Here is an 11,194-nt window from a genome sequence, read left to right on the forward strand (position 1 = left end):
AGCAACAAGAGAGAGACAGGGGTTCTTACGGAGACAGGGATCCTGAGACCCTGCTTGGAGGTTCCCCAAGGATGCAACTCAGACCCTGACCTGAGCCGTAAGCCAGCAGCCCGAGCAGAAGCACCGTCCAGGCCATGGTGGGGACCCTCCCGGGACGCGGCCTTCTCTGCCTCCTGGGCTGGAGGTGGGGTCCTGGGCCTTTTCATGCCTCCAGCCCGTCAGGGGGAGGAGGGGCCTCATGCAAATCACTTCCCGCCTCTCCCTGCCCAGGTCACCTGAGGTCCCGTGACATGTTAGTCGTGAAGGAGGCACACTCTGGACTTCGCACAGACCTGGGACAGCACATGGAGGAGATGTGAGTGATGGAAAAGTATCTTTTACCAAATATTCCCCATGACCCTGGTGACCTGGGTCCTCCAGCTCCTCCCTGGAGAGTCTGAGGCTGAAGGAGGAGACGGGGAGTCCTCACCTGCCCACAGTCTCGTCCACCCCACAGCTCCCCCCATCCCTGGGACATTTCTTCTTTCCTCAGTGAAACCCCTGCTTGTGCTCCCTGCAGGGTCTTAGCAGTCACTCTTCCTGCAGCAGAGAGCCCACCGGGAAATCACAACCCATGTGGGATGTGAGGGTACAAGCATCTCCCCTGACTCAGCTCCGGTCTCTGTCCCAGGAGCAGCAGTGGGGGAGCAGGCCTGAGGTACTCTCACATGTCGAGTTGCATGGCCAGGCTTGGGGTGACAGACCCCTTTTTTTAAGAAGCTTCTATCCTAAGGAATTAATTTTACTTCAGGTTTTGAGGGGACTGTTCACAGCATCACTATGAAATTGTGACATCCTGGGCAATATCAGATCTAACAGTTCAGGAAAACATGTGTCTCATGATGGAAAATAAAAGTAACAGTGTGTGAACACCTCGGTGCAAACATGAAACATTTAAAATTTCCTTCATTTGACTTTCTGCTGTGGAGGGTGTAAGAAGATTAAGCAAGAGCATAAACTCTCCGAAATAATTGGGGAAGATGAGGAACAAAATTGGTGCTTATCTCAGTGTGAGATAAAGCTTTTATTTGGTATTCATGTTTTATTCCCTGATAAATGAGCTATTTATTAAAATTCACATGATTATTTTATTTTCTCTATACGCTGCTGCTGCTAATTTGCTTCTGTCGTGTCCGACTCTGTGCGACCCCAGAGACGGCAGCCCACCAGGCTCCCCAGTCCCTGGGATTCTCCAGGCAAGAATATTGGAGTGGGTTGCCATTTCCTTCTCCAATGCATGAAAGTGAAAAGTGAAAGTGAAGTTGCTCAGTCGTGTCAGACTCTTAGCAACCCCATGGACTGCAGCCTACCAGGCTCCTCCATCCATGGGATTTTCCAGGCAAGAGTACTGGAGTGGGTTGCCACTGCCTTCTCCGCTATACATGCTAGAGAGAGTCAACTCATATCAGAGAAATATTTGTCTTGAATCTTTTTCCTATTATGAAAATATTTGCTGATACAGTTGGATTAAATGGGTATTTTATATTTATCAAATTCTTTAATTGAAGAGAAATATTAAAAAACATGGAAAAGAAATTATTAGGGAGGTAAAAACAAAGTATCAGTTTCCACATATGTCACTAGACAACATTGAAAAATGATAAACAATACAGCAAAATAAGAAAGAAATAATTGAAATATGGCAGAGTTTATTGAGGCAAGTTCATTTCTGTTGTGCGATGTTCATTGCTCTTGGCTTAGACATCAGATCACCTCCAGGACGAGACAGAGGAGCAGGAACTGAGCAGCAAGCCCGTGGCTCTGAGCTGAGAGCTGCCGCGTCCCCTGGGGGCCCAGGTGCAGGAACGTCACCCTCCAGTGACGACCCTGCTGCCCGCGTGGGTAAGAGCCAGGGGAGGGAATGCCAGCCACCTGGCCAGGACCCTGAGCTCTCAGGACCAGGCCCACAGCGCCCCCTGCTGGACTCAGACTCCTCCTCCCCCACTTCACTCCACAGCCTCCTGGAAGGGCTTTCTCACACTTGCAGGAGGGTCTTCCTGATGTCACCGCCCAGGGCAGCAGAATGAGTCCCCTCCGTGTAGTTTGTGGTTGGTCATTGATCTCTCCAGGTCACTAATGATCTGCAGACTCATATGGAACGCTAATGTAATTTCAGATTCTCTGCTGTCTCAGTTTGCGCTGCCTGGCTCCTGGGGTCACTACCAGAGCACAACCACCTCGAAACAAATTCAAGGCTTCAAAGTCCCAGAGTGTCCATGGGTAATACCTGATGGTGATTCTGTCACGATTCTCCCAGGTTGAAACGTGGTTGATGTTGTGTTTGCAGGGTCTCCAGGAGGCGTCCCAGCCCCAAGTGCCCATCTCTCTTCTTATTTCTGTCTTTGCTGAGAGAATATGACGTTCTTAGGGAAAACATGTCATTTTCTTGATTATGTCCAGATCCTGACAGTGTTTATTTGTGACTCCAATATATGTGAGATGTTTTTAGTCTGGTTTCATAACCTTTCTGTTTAAAATGCTTGATGTAAGAGATTATGGCTATAAATAGGAATCTCATCCTTTTTAGGGTTTCCTCCTGCATTGCTGGACTTAGAAACCCTTATGACCTGTTACCTGATCTTCAGTGGATACAGTCCAAGTTCATGTGTTAGACTCCATAGAATTAATAGGGGTGGGTTTACATGGTGTGTGTTGAAAAGAGTGATATTTATCCAATATCGTCTCAAATAAAGAACCAGGGAGCGTGATTGGGAGAGGTCATGAGGGAAAAGAGGAGAAAATGAGCAAGTGATGAATCTGAGAGCCACGTCCTAATGGGGAGGGTCTTCCAGTACCTGGAGATGACGAGCCTCTCAGGATACAGTTCCCAGAGAAAGGGAGGCACCCAGCTTCCCTAAGTGTCAGGGTTCAGGGCAGAGCACAAAGCCGGGAGCAGGAGCGGGATGTGCAGTGGTGGGACAGCATCCCCCCCAAGGTCTCCAGGGCACAGATGCTGGACTTCTGCTTCTTCATCATCCTGCCAAGTACCTGTGAGGGACCCTGTGTATCTGGGCACAGCAGGATTCTGTTTGTATTTGGAAACAGAGAGGAAATGATTTATTATCAACAACCCCATAAAGATGGACCAGGATGAGTCTCAAGTTCGGTTCTGGTTCATCACACATGGATGATCAGGGAGCATTTCAGCAGTATCAGGAACTATTTTTGTTTAGTTTTGCTTTTCCCTGAGACTTCACATAAATTGAATGCATAGTTGGGAGTAGATTCATCATGAAACAGAAGGTTTTTCAAGTGTAGTAGGTATTTATGCAAGGTGTGTGACACTTGAAAATTCTCCAAGAAGATGGCAGGCTGTTTCTTGTCGCACTTCCCCAGCTGCCTGTTCCCTGTCCTCCCTTCAGGACCAGGAAGGACGGAGCCCAGCCCCACGGCTGCAGGTCTGCAGGCCCAGGAGGCCCAGGGCAGGCGGGCCACAACCCCATCTTCCTGCGCCCCCACCACAGTGAGGCCACGGGCCCTGATGGTCCAGGTCTCTGCAACAGGAGGACCATGAGTGACTGTCCAGATTGATTTCAGAAAAAATAAAGAAGTGGGACGTGGGACCTGGAAAAAATGTTTCTGCAGTTGAGGTGCCATCAGATAATTCATAGACAGAGAACCTGAGGCAGAAGAAAGCATAGCCTGTCTTGAGAGGCAGCCAGGGCCTTCTCTGCTGACCCCTCAGGACTGACCTTGTGTGAGGGCTCAGTTCATTCTGAAGGAAGAAAAATCCCCATATCTTCTCCATCCAGTTACTAGGAGCCTGGAGGACCATGAGTTTTAGAAGATGCCGACCTGTTAGCAGCACCGTGGAAACGAGGAGGGAGCAGGGAGCAGGAGCCAGAGCTCCTGTCAGCATCTGAGCTGAGGACCGGTCCCTGCAGCCCGGGACCCACACTCTGTGGGACGAGAGGATGGAGATGAGGAGGAGCAGGGCTGCGCTGGAGCGTTTCTGCTGAAGACACAGCACCTGCTCTGGGGAATTTACTCCAGAGGCTGAGGGAGGGGCAGGTGGGCTCTGTAGTCAGATGTGTGGGTTCCTGGGATGCCTGCGCTGTCTCGGGTCACAGCACGATCCTGTGTCTCCTCCCTCCCTTCACAGAGGTCTCTGTGCAGAGAAGCCTTCCTTGGAAACCCCTCTATGGAAACTGCTCACTGAAACCAGGCTCAGAGCCAAAGTCCGTGGCCCAGGGGGTTTGTCTCACTTCATCATCTGAGCCACTGGGGAACCTACAGCACAGTAACAGTCAGCCTCGGCCTCGGGCTGCAGCCCAGAGACGAGCAGGAGCCCTGCACTGGCCAAGGCGTCTTTGGATCCAGAGAAGCGGCTGGGACCCCAGAGCCCTGGTGCTTTGGGGAGTCTGAGTTGTAGGACAGGAGGTACCGGGGAGGACTCCCTGGCTTTTGCTGGTACCAGGTTCTAGGCAAGCTGCCAACACTGTAGCCGCTGCTCAGGGTGCAGGAGTCTGGCTGATGCTCCCGGAGACGCGGACAGGGAGGCTGGCTGGGTCAGCACAGGCTGGGAGACGGAGCCTGCAGACACAGACACGGGGGCGACGGGGCAGGAGCTGCGGGAAAGGTTCCCGGAGTCTGCGCCCCGGGGGCTGAGGCAGGCCGGGGACCGAGCCCTGGTGCGCGGGGCCGTCACTACCTGTGCAGAGAGAGGGGAGCTCGAGCAGGAGAGGAGTCCAGGCCACGGTGCCCACAGGACCCTGGTCCCCACAGTGGGCTGGGCTGCCCCAGGCCTCCTGTTCTCCCCCAGACTCTGAGAGGAGGGACTGAGATGCAAATGGGGTCCAACCAGGGCCCACCCAGCCCCTGCTTGACCCTGGGGCTGGAGCTCAGCTCAGGGCCCAGACTGTAGGCGAGGGAGGGGCTCCCCCCTTGGCAGCCCCTGGAGGAAGGCCCTGCTGAGACCGAGCTGGTCCCTGCTCAGGTGTCCCTGCAGCCAGAGAGGACGCACTGCTGAGTCCCTCCAGGAGCACAGGCCCCGCCCCCAGCCCAGGTTTTGGAGTGAGTGGTGCTCCCTAAGCAGCTGTGTAAGGACCCCAGGACAGTCCCACATCACCCCCTGCTGGTAACATGTGGAGAAATTTTTGCAGAAAAAGGAAATGAAATTCTAAGTTCTCTAAGAAAGTACAACATTTGTTCTAGTAGAGACAATAAGTAAACAGATGAAGATGCTTAGAAGAAACAGAATATTTTGTCATGGAATTATTCCACAAAAAGACATAATGGATCCTTATTTAGTGTAAATATCTAACAAATTTCAGGAGTTATATGCTTCCCATACATTTGATTTGTATTTTTTTAAGCATTGCAAAAGATGCAAAATTTGTGGTTCTTTGAGAAAGCCCTTAAAGTGTTTTACATACAACCCATAAACATAACAGGGAAATTTATAGGACTTCCCTTGTTTTCCTGTGTTTCACGATCTGCCTGTTGATGAAAGGGACATGGTTTCAGTATCAGGTCCAGGAAGCTCCCACATTCTGCAGAGCAACTCAGCAGGAAAGCAGAACTGCTGAAGCTCCCTGTCCCAAGCAGGTGCTCTGCAACAAGAGAATCCACCCCAGTGAGAAGCCAGTTGAGTGAAATGAAGAGCGGCCGTGCCGCCCCACAGCAGGAGCAAGGAAGGCCCAGCACAGCCATCAATCAATCAATCAATCAAGTTTAAAGAAACAACCGGACAACCAAACCAGGAAAAGGGAATACTACAAACCACTATCATTAAATATTGATTCAAATACTCTACACAAAATGAAAAATTAGAAAGTTAGACAAATTCTAATATCAGGTTAAGAAATTGACTGTGTTACCAATGTTATTTTTTCAAATATATGTTATATTTTATACTAGACTCTCAAACTTAAATTTACAGAGGAATCCAGTTCACACACTCCCAGCCGCCCCCGACCCCGTCAGGCTCTTCTCGTCTCTCTGGACCCAGGGCGTTTGCCGACACCAACCTGGGGGCATCCTCCTTGTCCAAGGCGACTGAGGCCGCCCCAGGGAGCAGCCTGGAGGGAACCTGGTGACCCTGGTGCTCGGTGGGCAGCGGGTCAGTGAAGCCAAGGGGAAGGTGGGGGATCTGCTAGTGCAGGACACCAACGCTCTGTGCCACTGCCAGGGAGGAAATAACGCTGGCCTGAACAGCTGTAGATTCTGTGGAGGGTGATTTTCATCTTTTACCCAGTGGACTAATTACCCAGTGGAATAATTCCGGCTCCCAGTGGAGCCTGAATATTACTGCATTCATCGGAAATGATGTGGCAATTCATCTAGGCGGATTGTTTGAGGAAGCAGTAAAAAACATTCAACAAGGGAAAGGTCTGGAAGGCTGGGACAAAGGCTTCTCATACCTGCCAGAGCTCATATTGTGCTTGATTTTCATCAAACAGCTGGTGGTATCCAGGAACAACAGAGAGGAGAACAAGCAGGAAAAAATTTGGGTACCACAAAAATGGCATGTGCCCCGTTCATTCTTCTAAAGAGGACGAGAGTGGACTTAGGATTTGTGATCTTGTTTCTGACTTTGATGGCTTTTCTGAGCGGTTCCAAGGTCTGCTAACCACTACAAATCTACATACCCCACTTCGGAAATAGACATTGAAGATGAACTCCAAAAATTCAAGGGTTATATGGAAAGGGTGAAACCAACTGCAAGATATATGGAGTTTATTTCCTATATGAGGCTTTCCATGGACCATCAAAGAAAATCTTGGTAGAAGGTGCAAATGCAGAACTGCTAGATACTGATTTTGAAATTTCTCCTTTCATAACCTCTTTGAACTGTACAGTTGAAGGTGTTTGTACTGACTTGGGTATGCCCCCTTAAAATGCTGGAGAAGTGTATGGAGTTGTGAAAGCTTATACAACTAGAGTTGGGATTGGTCCCTTTCCTACAGAGCAAGACAATGAAATTGGAGAATTATTACAAACAAGGGATAGAGAGTTTGGTGTAACTGCAGGAAGGGAAAGAAGGTGTGTCTGGTTGGACCTTGTTTTGATTAAATATGCTCATATGATTAATGGATTTACTGCATTGGTACCCCAAAATTCTGATATTTTGGACATATTTATGGAAATCAGAGTTGAAGTTGCATACAAGTTAGATGGTAAGATTATAACTCATTTCCCAGTAAACCAACAACCCTTAAATAAATGGACTTAAATGTAAGACCCTCCAAAATGGAACACAGAGATATGAAATGCAAGGACATTTAAGGAACTACCTATTAATGCCCAGAATTGTTCAATTTATTAAAGATGAAGCTTATATTCCAGTTAAATATATTTGCTTAGATAAATCCAGAGTCTATGATTTAACTCTTTTAAGGATTTCCAGTGATACAAGAAGCATTCCTGGAGAGGTGGGGAAAGGGCTTTCTTAAATATTTCATTTATGGTCTAAGAATTCCAAGAATAAAGACATTGAAGTGAGGTTTAGCCCCTACAGTTGTTTCCAGTCTTTCAAGATGGATGGCTGGTGTGGAGATACATTTTGGCAATTTGCAGTGTCAGCTGCCTTAGCAGCCATGATTGCCAAATCATTTGTTGTTCCTCCTGCTTATGGTGCCATATTTTCTTTTAATTTTAGTAATAATACAATCAATGTTGTTTGAAATCAGATAGAATGATCTCTGTTCATTTCCAAGGCAAACCATTCAATATCACAGTAATCCAAGTCTATGCCCTGACCAGTAATGCTGAAGAAGCTGAAGTTGAATGGTTCTATGAAGACCTAGAAGACCGTCTAGAACTAACACCCAGAAAAGATGTCTTTTTCAATATAGAGGACTGGAATGCAAAAGTGGGAAGTCAAGAAATACCTGAAGTAACAGGCAAATTTGGCCTTGGAGTACAGCCAGCCTAACAGAATTTTGCCAAGAGAATGCACTGGTCATGGCAAACACCCTCTTCCAACAACACAAGAGAAACCTCCACACATGGTCATCACCAGATGGTCAATATCAAAATCAGACTGATTATATTCTTTGCAGCTAAAGATGGAGAAGTTCTATACAGTCAGCAAAAACAAGACCAGAAGCTGACTGTGGCTCAAATCATGAACTCCTGATTGCCAAATTCAGAGTTAAATGGAAGAAAGTAGGGAAAACCACGAGACCATTCAGTTATGACGAAAGTGACAAATAGATTCAAGGGATTAGATCTGATAGACAGAGTGCCTGAAGAACTATGGATGGAGGTTTGTGACCTTATACAGGAGGCAGGGATCAAGACCATCCCCAAGAAAAAGTAATGCAAAAAGGCAAATGGTTGTCTGAGGAGGCCTTACAAACAGCTGTGAAAAGAAGAGAAGCAAGAGGCAAAGCAGAAAAGGAAAGATATACCCATTTGAATGCAGAGTTCCAAAGAATAGCAAGGAGAAATAAGAAAGCCTTCCTCAGTGATCAATGTAAAGAAATAGAGGAAAACAATAGAATGGGAAAGACAAGAGATCTCTTCAAGAAAATTAGAGATACCAAAGGAATATTTCATCCAAATATGGGCACAATAAAGGACAGAAATATTATGGACCTAACAGAAGCAGAAGATATTAAGAAGAGCTGGCAAGAATACACAGAAGAACTGTACAAAAAAGATCCTCATGACCCAGATAATCACAATGGTATGATGATTCACCTCGAGCCAGATCCTGGAATGTGAAGTCAAGTGGGCCTTAGGAAACTAGGGATTACTGAGGTGAAATGTGACAAAAACTACGGCGTTCAGAGGTAAAATCTGACAGAAACTAGGGGATTCTGAGGAAAAATCTGACAGAAACTCGAGGTGACGGGTCTGAGGAAAAGTCAGACAGAAACTAGGGATTACTGAGATCAAATCTGACAGAAACTAGGGGGTTCCGAGGCAGAACCTGAGAGAAACTAGGGTTTCCTGAAGTGATAACTGACAAAAATTACGACCTTCCTAGGCAAAATCTGACAGAAAGAAGCTAGGGGTTCTGAGGTAAATTTGACAGAAACTAGAGGGTTGTGTGGTTAAAAATCTGACAGAAACAAAGGGGTTCTGTGGCAAAATCTGACAGAAACTAGGCAGTTCTGAGGGGAAATTTGACAGAAATTAAGGGATACTGAGGTAAAATTTAACAGAAACTAGTCTTCTGAGGTAAAATCTGGCAGAAACTAGGGCATTCTCTGGTGAAATCTGAAAGAGCTAGGGGGTTCTGAGGTAAAATATGACAGACATTAGGGATTTCTGAGGTAAAATTTGACAGAAATGAAGGGGTTCTGAGGTAATATCTAACAGAAACTAGGGACTACTGAGGTGAGCTGTGGTAGAAAATAAGGGCTTCTGAGGTGAAATCTGACAGAAACTAGGGGGTTCAGAGGTAAAATATGACAGAAACTAGGGGATTTTGAGGTAAAATTTGACAGAAAATAGGGACTCCTGAGGTAAAATCTGTGAGAAAGTAGGGAGGTTGTGAGGTAAGACTTGACAGAAACTAAGGGGTTCTGTGGTAAAATCTGAGAGAAACTAGGTTCTCCTTAGGTAAATCTGACAGAATATAATGGGTTTTGTGGTAAAATCTGACATAAACTAGGGGCTTCTGACATAAAATCTGACAAAAACTAGGGTGTTCTGAGGTAAAATCTGACAGAATGACATGCTCCAGAGGTAAAATCAGATAGAAACTAGATGATACTGAGGTATAGTCTGAGAGAAACTAGGGACTCTTTTGGTAAAATCTGACAGAAACGAGGGGGTTCTTAGGTAAAATCTGACAGAAATCAGGGGATATGGAGGTAAAATGTTACAGAAACTGGAGGCTTCTGAGGTAAGAACTAGGTAGAAACTAGGTGGTACTAAGGTAAAATGTGACAGAAACTAGGGGCTTCTGATGGAAAATCTGACAGAAGCCAAGGGCTTCTAGGGTAAAATCTGACAGAAACTAGGTTGGTTCTGTGGTAAAATCTGACAGAAACTAGGGGCTCCTGAGGTAAAATCTGTGAGAAACCAGGGGGATTCTGGGGTAAACACTGACAGAAACTGATGGGTTCTGTGGTAAAATCTGACAGAAACTAGGTTTTCCTTAGGTAAATCTCACATAGTATAGGGGCTTCTGAGGAGGAGAAGGGGACGACAGAGGATAAGATGGTTGGATGATATCATCGACTCAATGGGCATGAGTTTGAGCAAGCTTCAGGAGTTGGTGATGGACAAGGAAGCCTGGCATGATGCAGTCCATGGGATCGCAAAATGTCAGACAGGACTGAGCGACTAAACTGAACTGAGGTTAAAATCTGACAGAAACTAAGGGGTTCTGTGGTAAAATCTGACAGAAATCAGATGACTCTGTGGTAAAATCAGACAGAAACTAGGTGGTTCTGAGATAAAATCTGATAGAATTACAGGCTCCAGAGGTAAGATCTGATAGAAACTAAGTGATACCGAGCTATAATCTGAGAGAAACTAGGGACTCCTTTGGTACAATCTGACAGAAACTAGGGGGTTCTGACATAAAATCTGAGAGAATCTAGAGTCTCTGAAGTAACATCTGGCAGAAACTAAGGGATTCTGTAGTAAAATCTGACAGAAACTAGGTTCTCCTTAGGTAAAATCTGACAGAAACTAGGTGGTTCTGAAGTAAAATTTGACAGAATTACAGTCTCCCGAGGTAAAATCTGACAGAAACGAGGCAATACTTAAGTATAGTCTGATAGAAACTAGGGACTCCTTTGTCAAAATCTCGCAGAAACTAAGGGCTCCAAGGTTACATCTGACAGAAACTAGGGACCCCTTAGGTAAAATCTGACAGAAACTAGGGCATTCTAAAGTGAAATTGACAGAAACTGGTCAATGGTTGTCTGAGGTAAAATCAGACAGAAAGTGGGATTCTGTTGTAAAGTCTGACAGAAAGTAGGGGGTCTGAGGTAATATCTGACAGAAACTGGGAAGTTCTGAGGTACAATCTGACAGAACCTAGGATGTTCTCAGGTAAAATCTGAGAGAATGAAGAGGTTCTGAAGTAAAATCTGAAAGAAACCAGGGACTCAGAGATAAAATCTAACAGAAACTAGGAGATTATGAGTGAAAATCTGACAAAAAGATGGAGGTTCTGAAGCAAAATTTCAGAAAATATGAGGTTTTTAGGTAAATTACAGAAACTAGGAGATTCTGAGTTTAAATCTGA

The 11,194-nt window shown here is 46.1% G+C and overlaps 1 pseudogene; it reads left to right on the top strand.

The window, feature by feature from the left end:
- Positions 1 to 290: 290 nt before the first annotated feature.
- Positions 291 to 7,529, top strand: LOC133057917 (adenylosuccinate synthetase isozyme 2-like; annotated as a pseudogene).
- The last annotated feature ends 3,665 nt before the right edge of the window (positions 7,530 to 11,194 follow it).

This window comes from Dama dama, chromosome 5, assembly GCF_033118175.1.
Source record: "Dama dama isolate Ldn47 chromosome 5, ASM3311817v1, whole genome shotgun sequence".
NCBI lineage: Eukaryota > Metazoa > Chordata > Mammalia > Artiodactyla > Cervidae > Dama > Dama dama.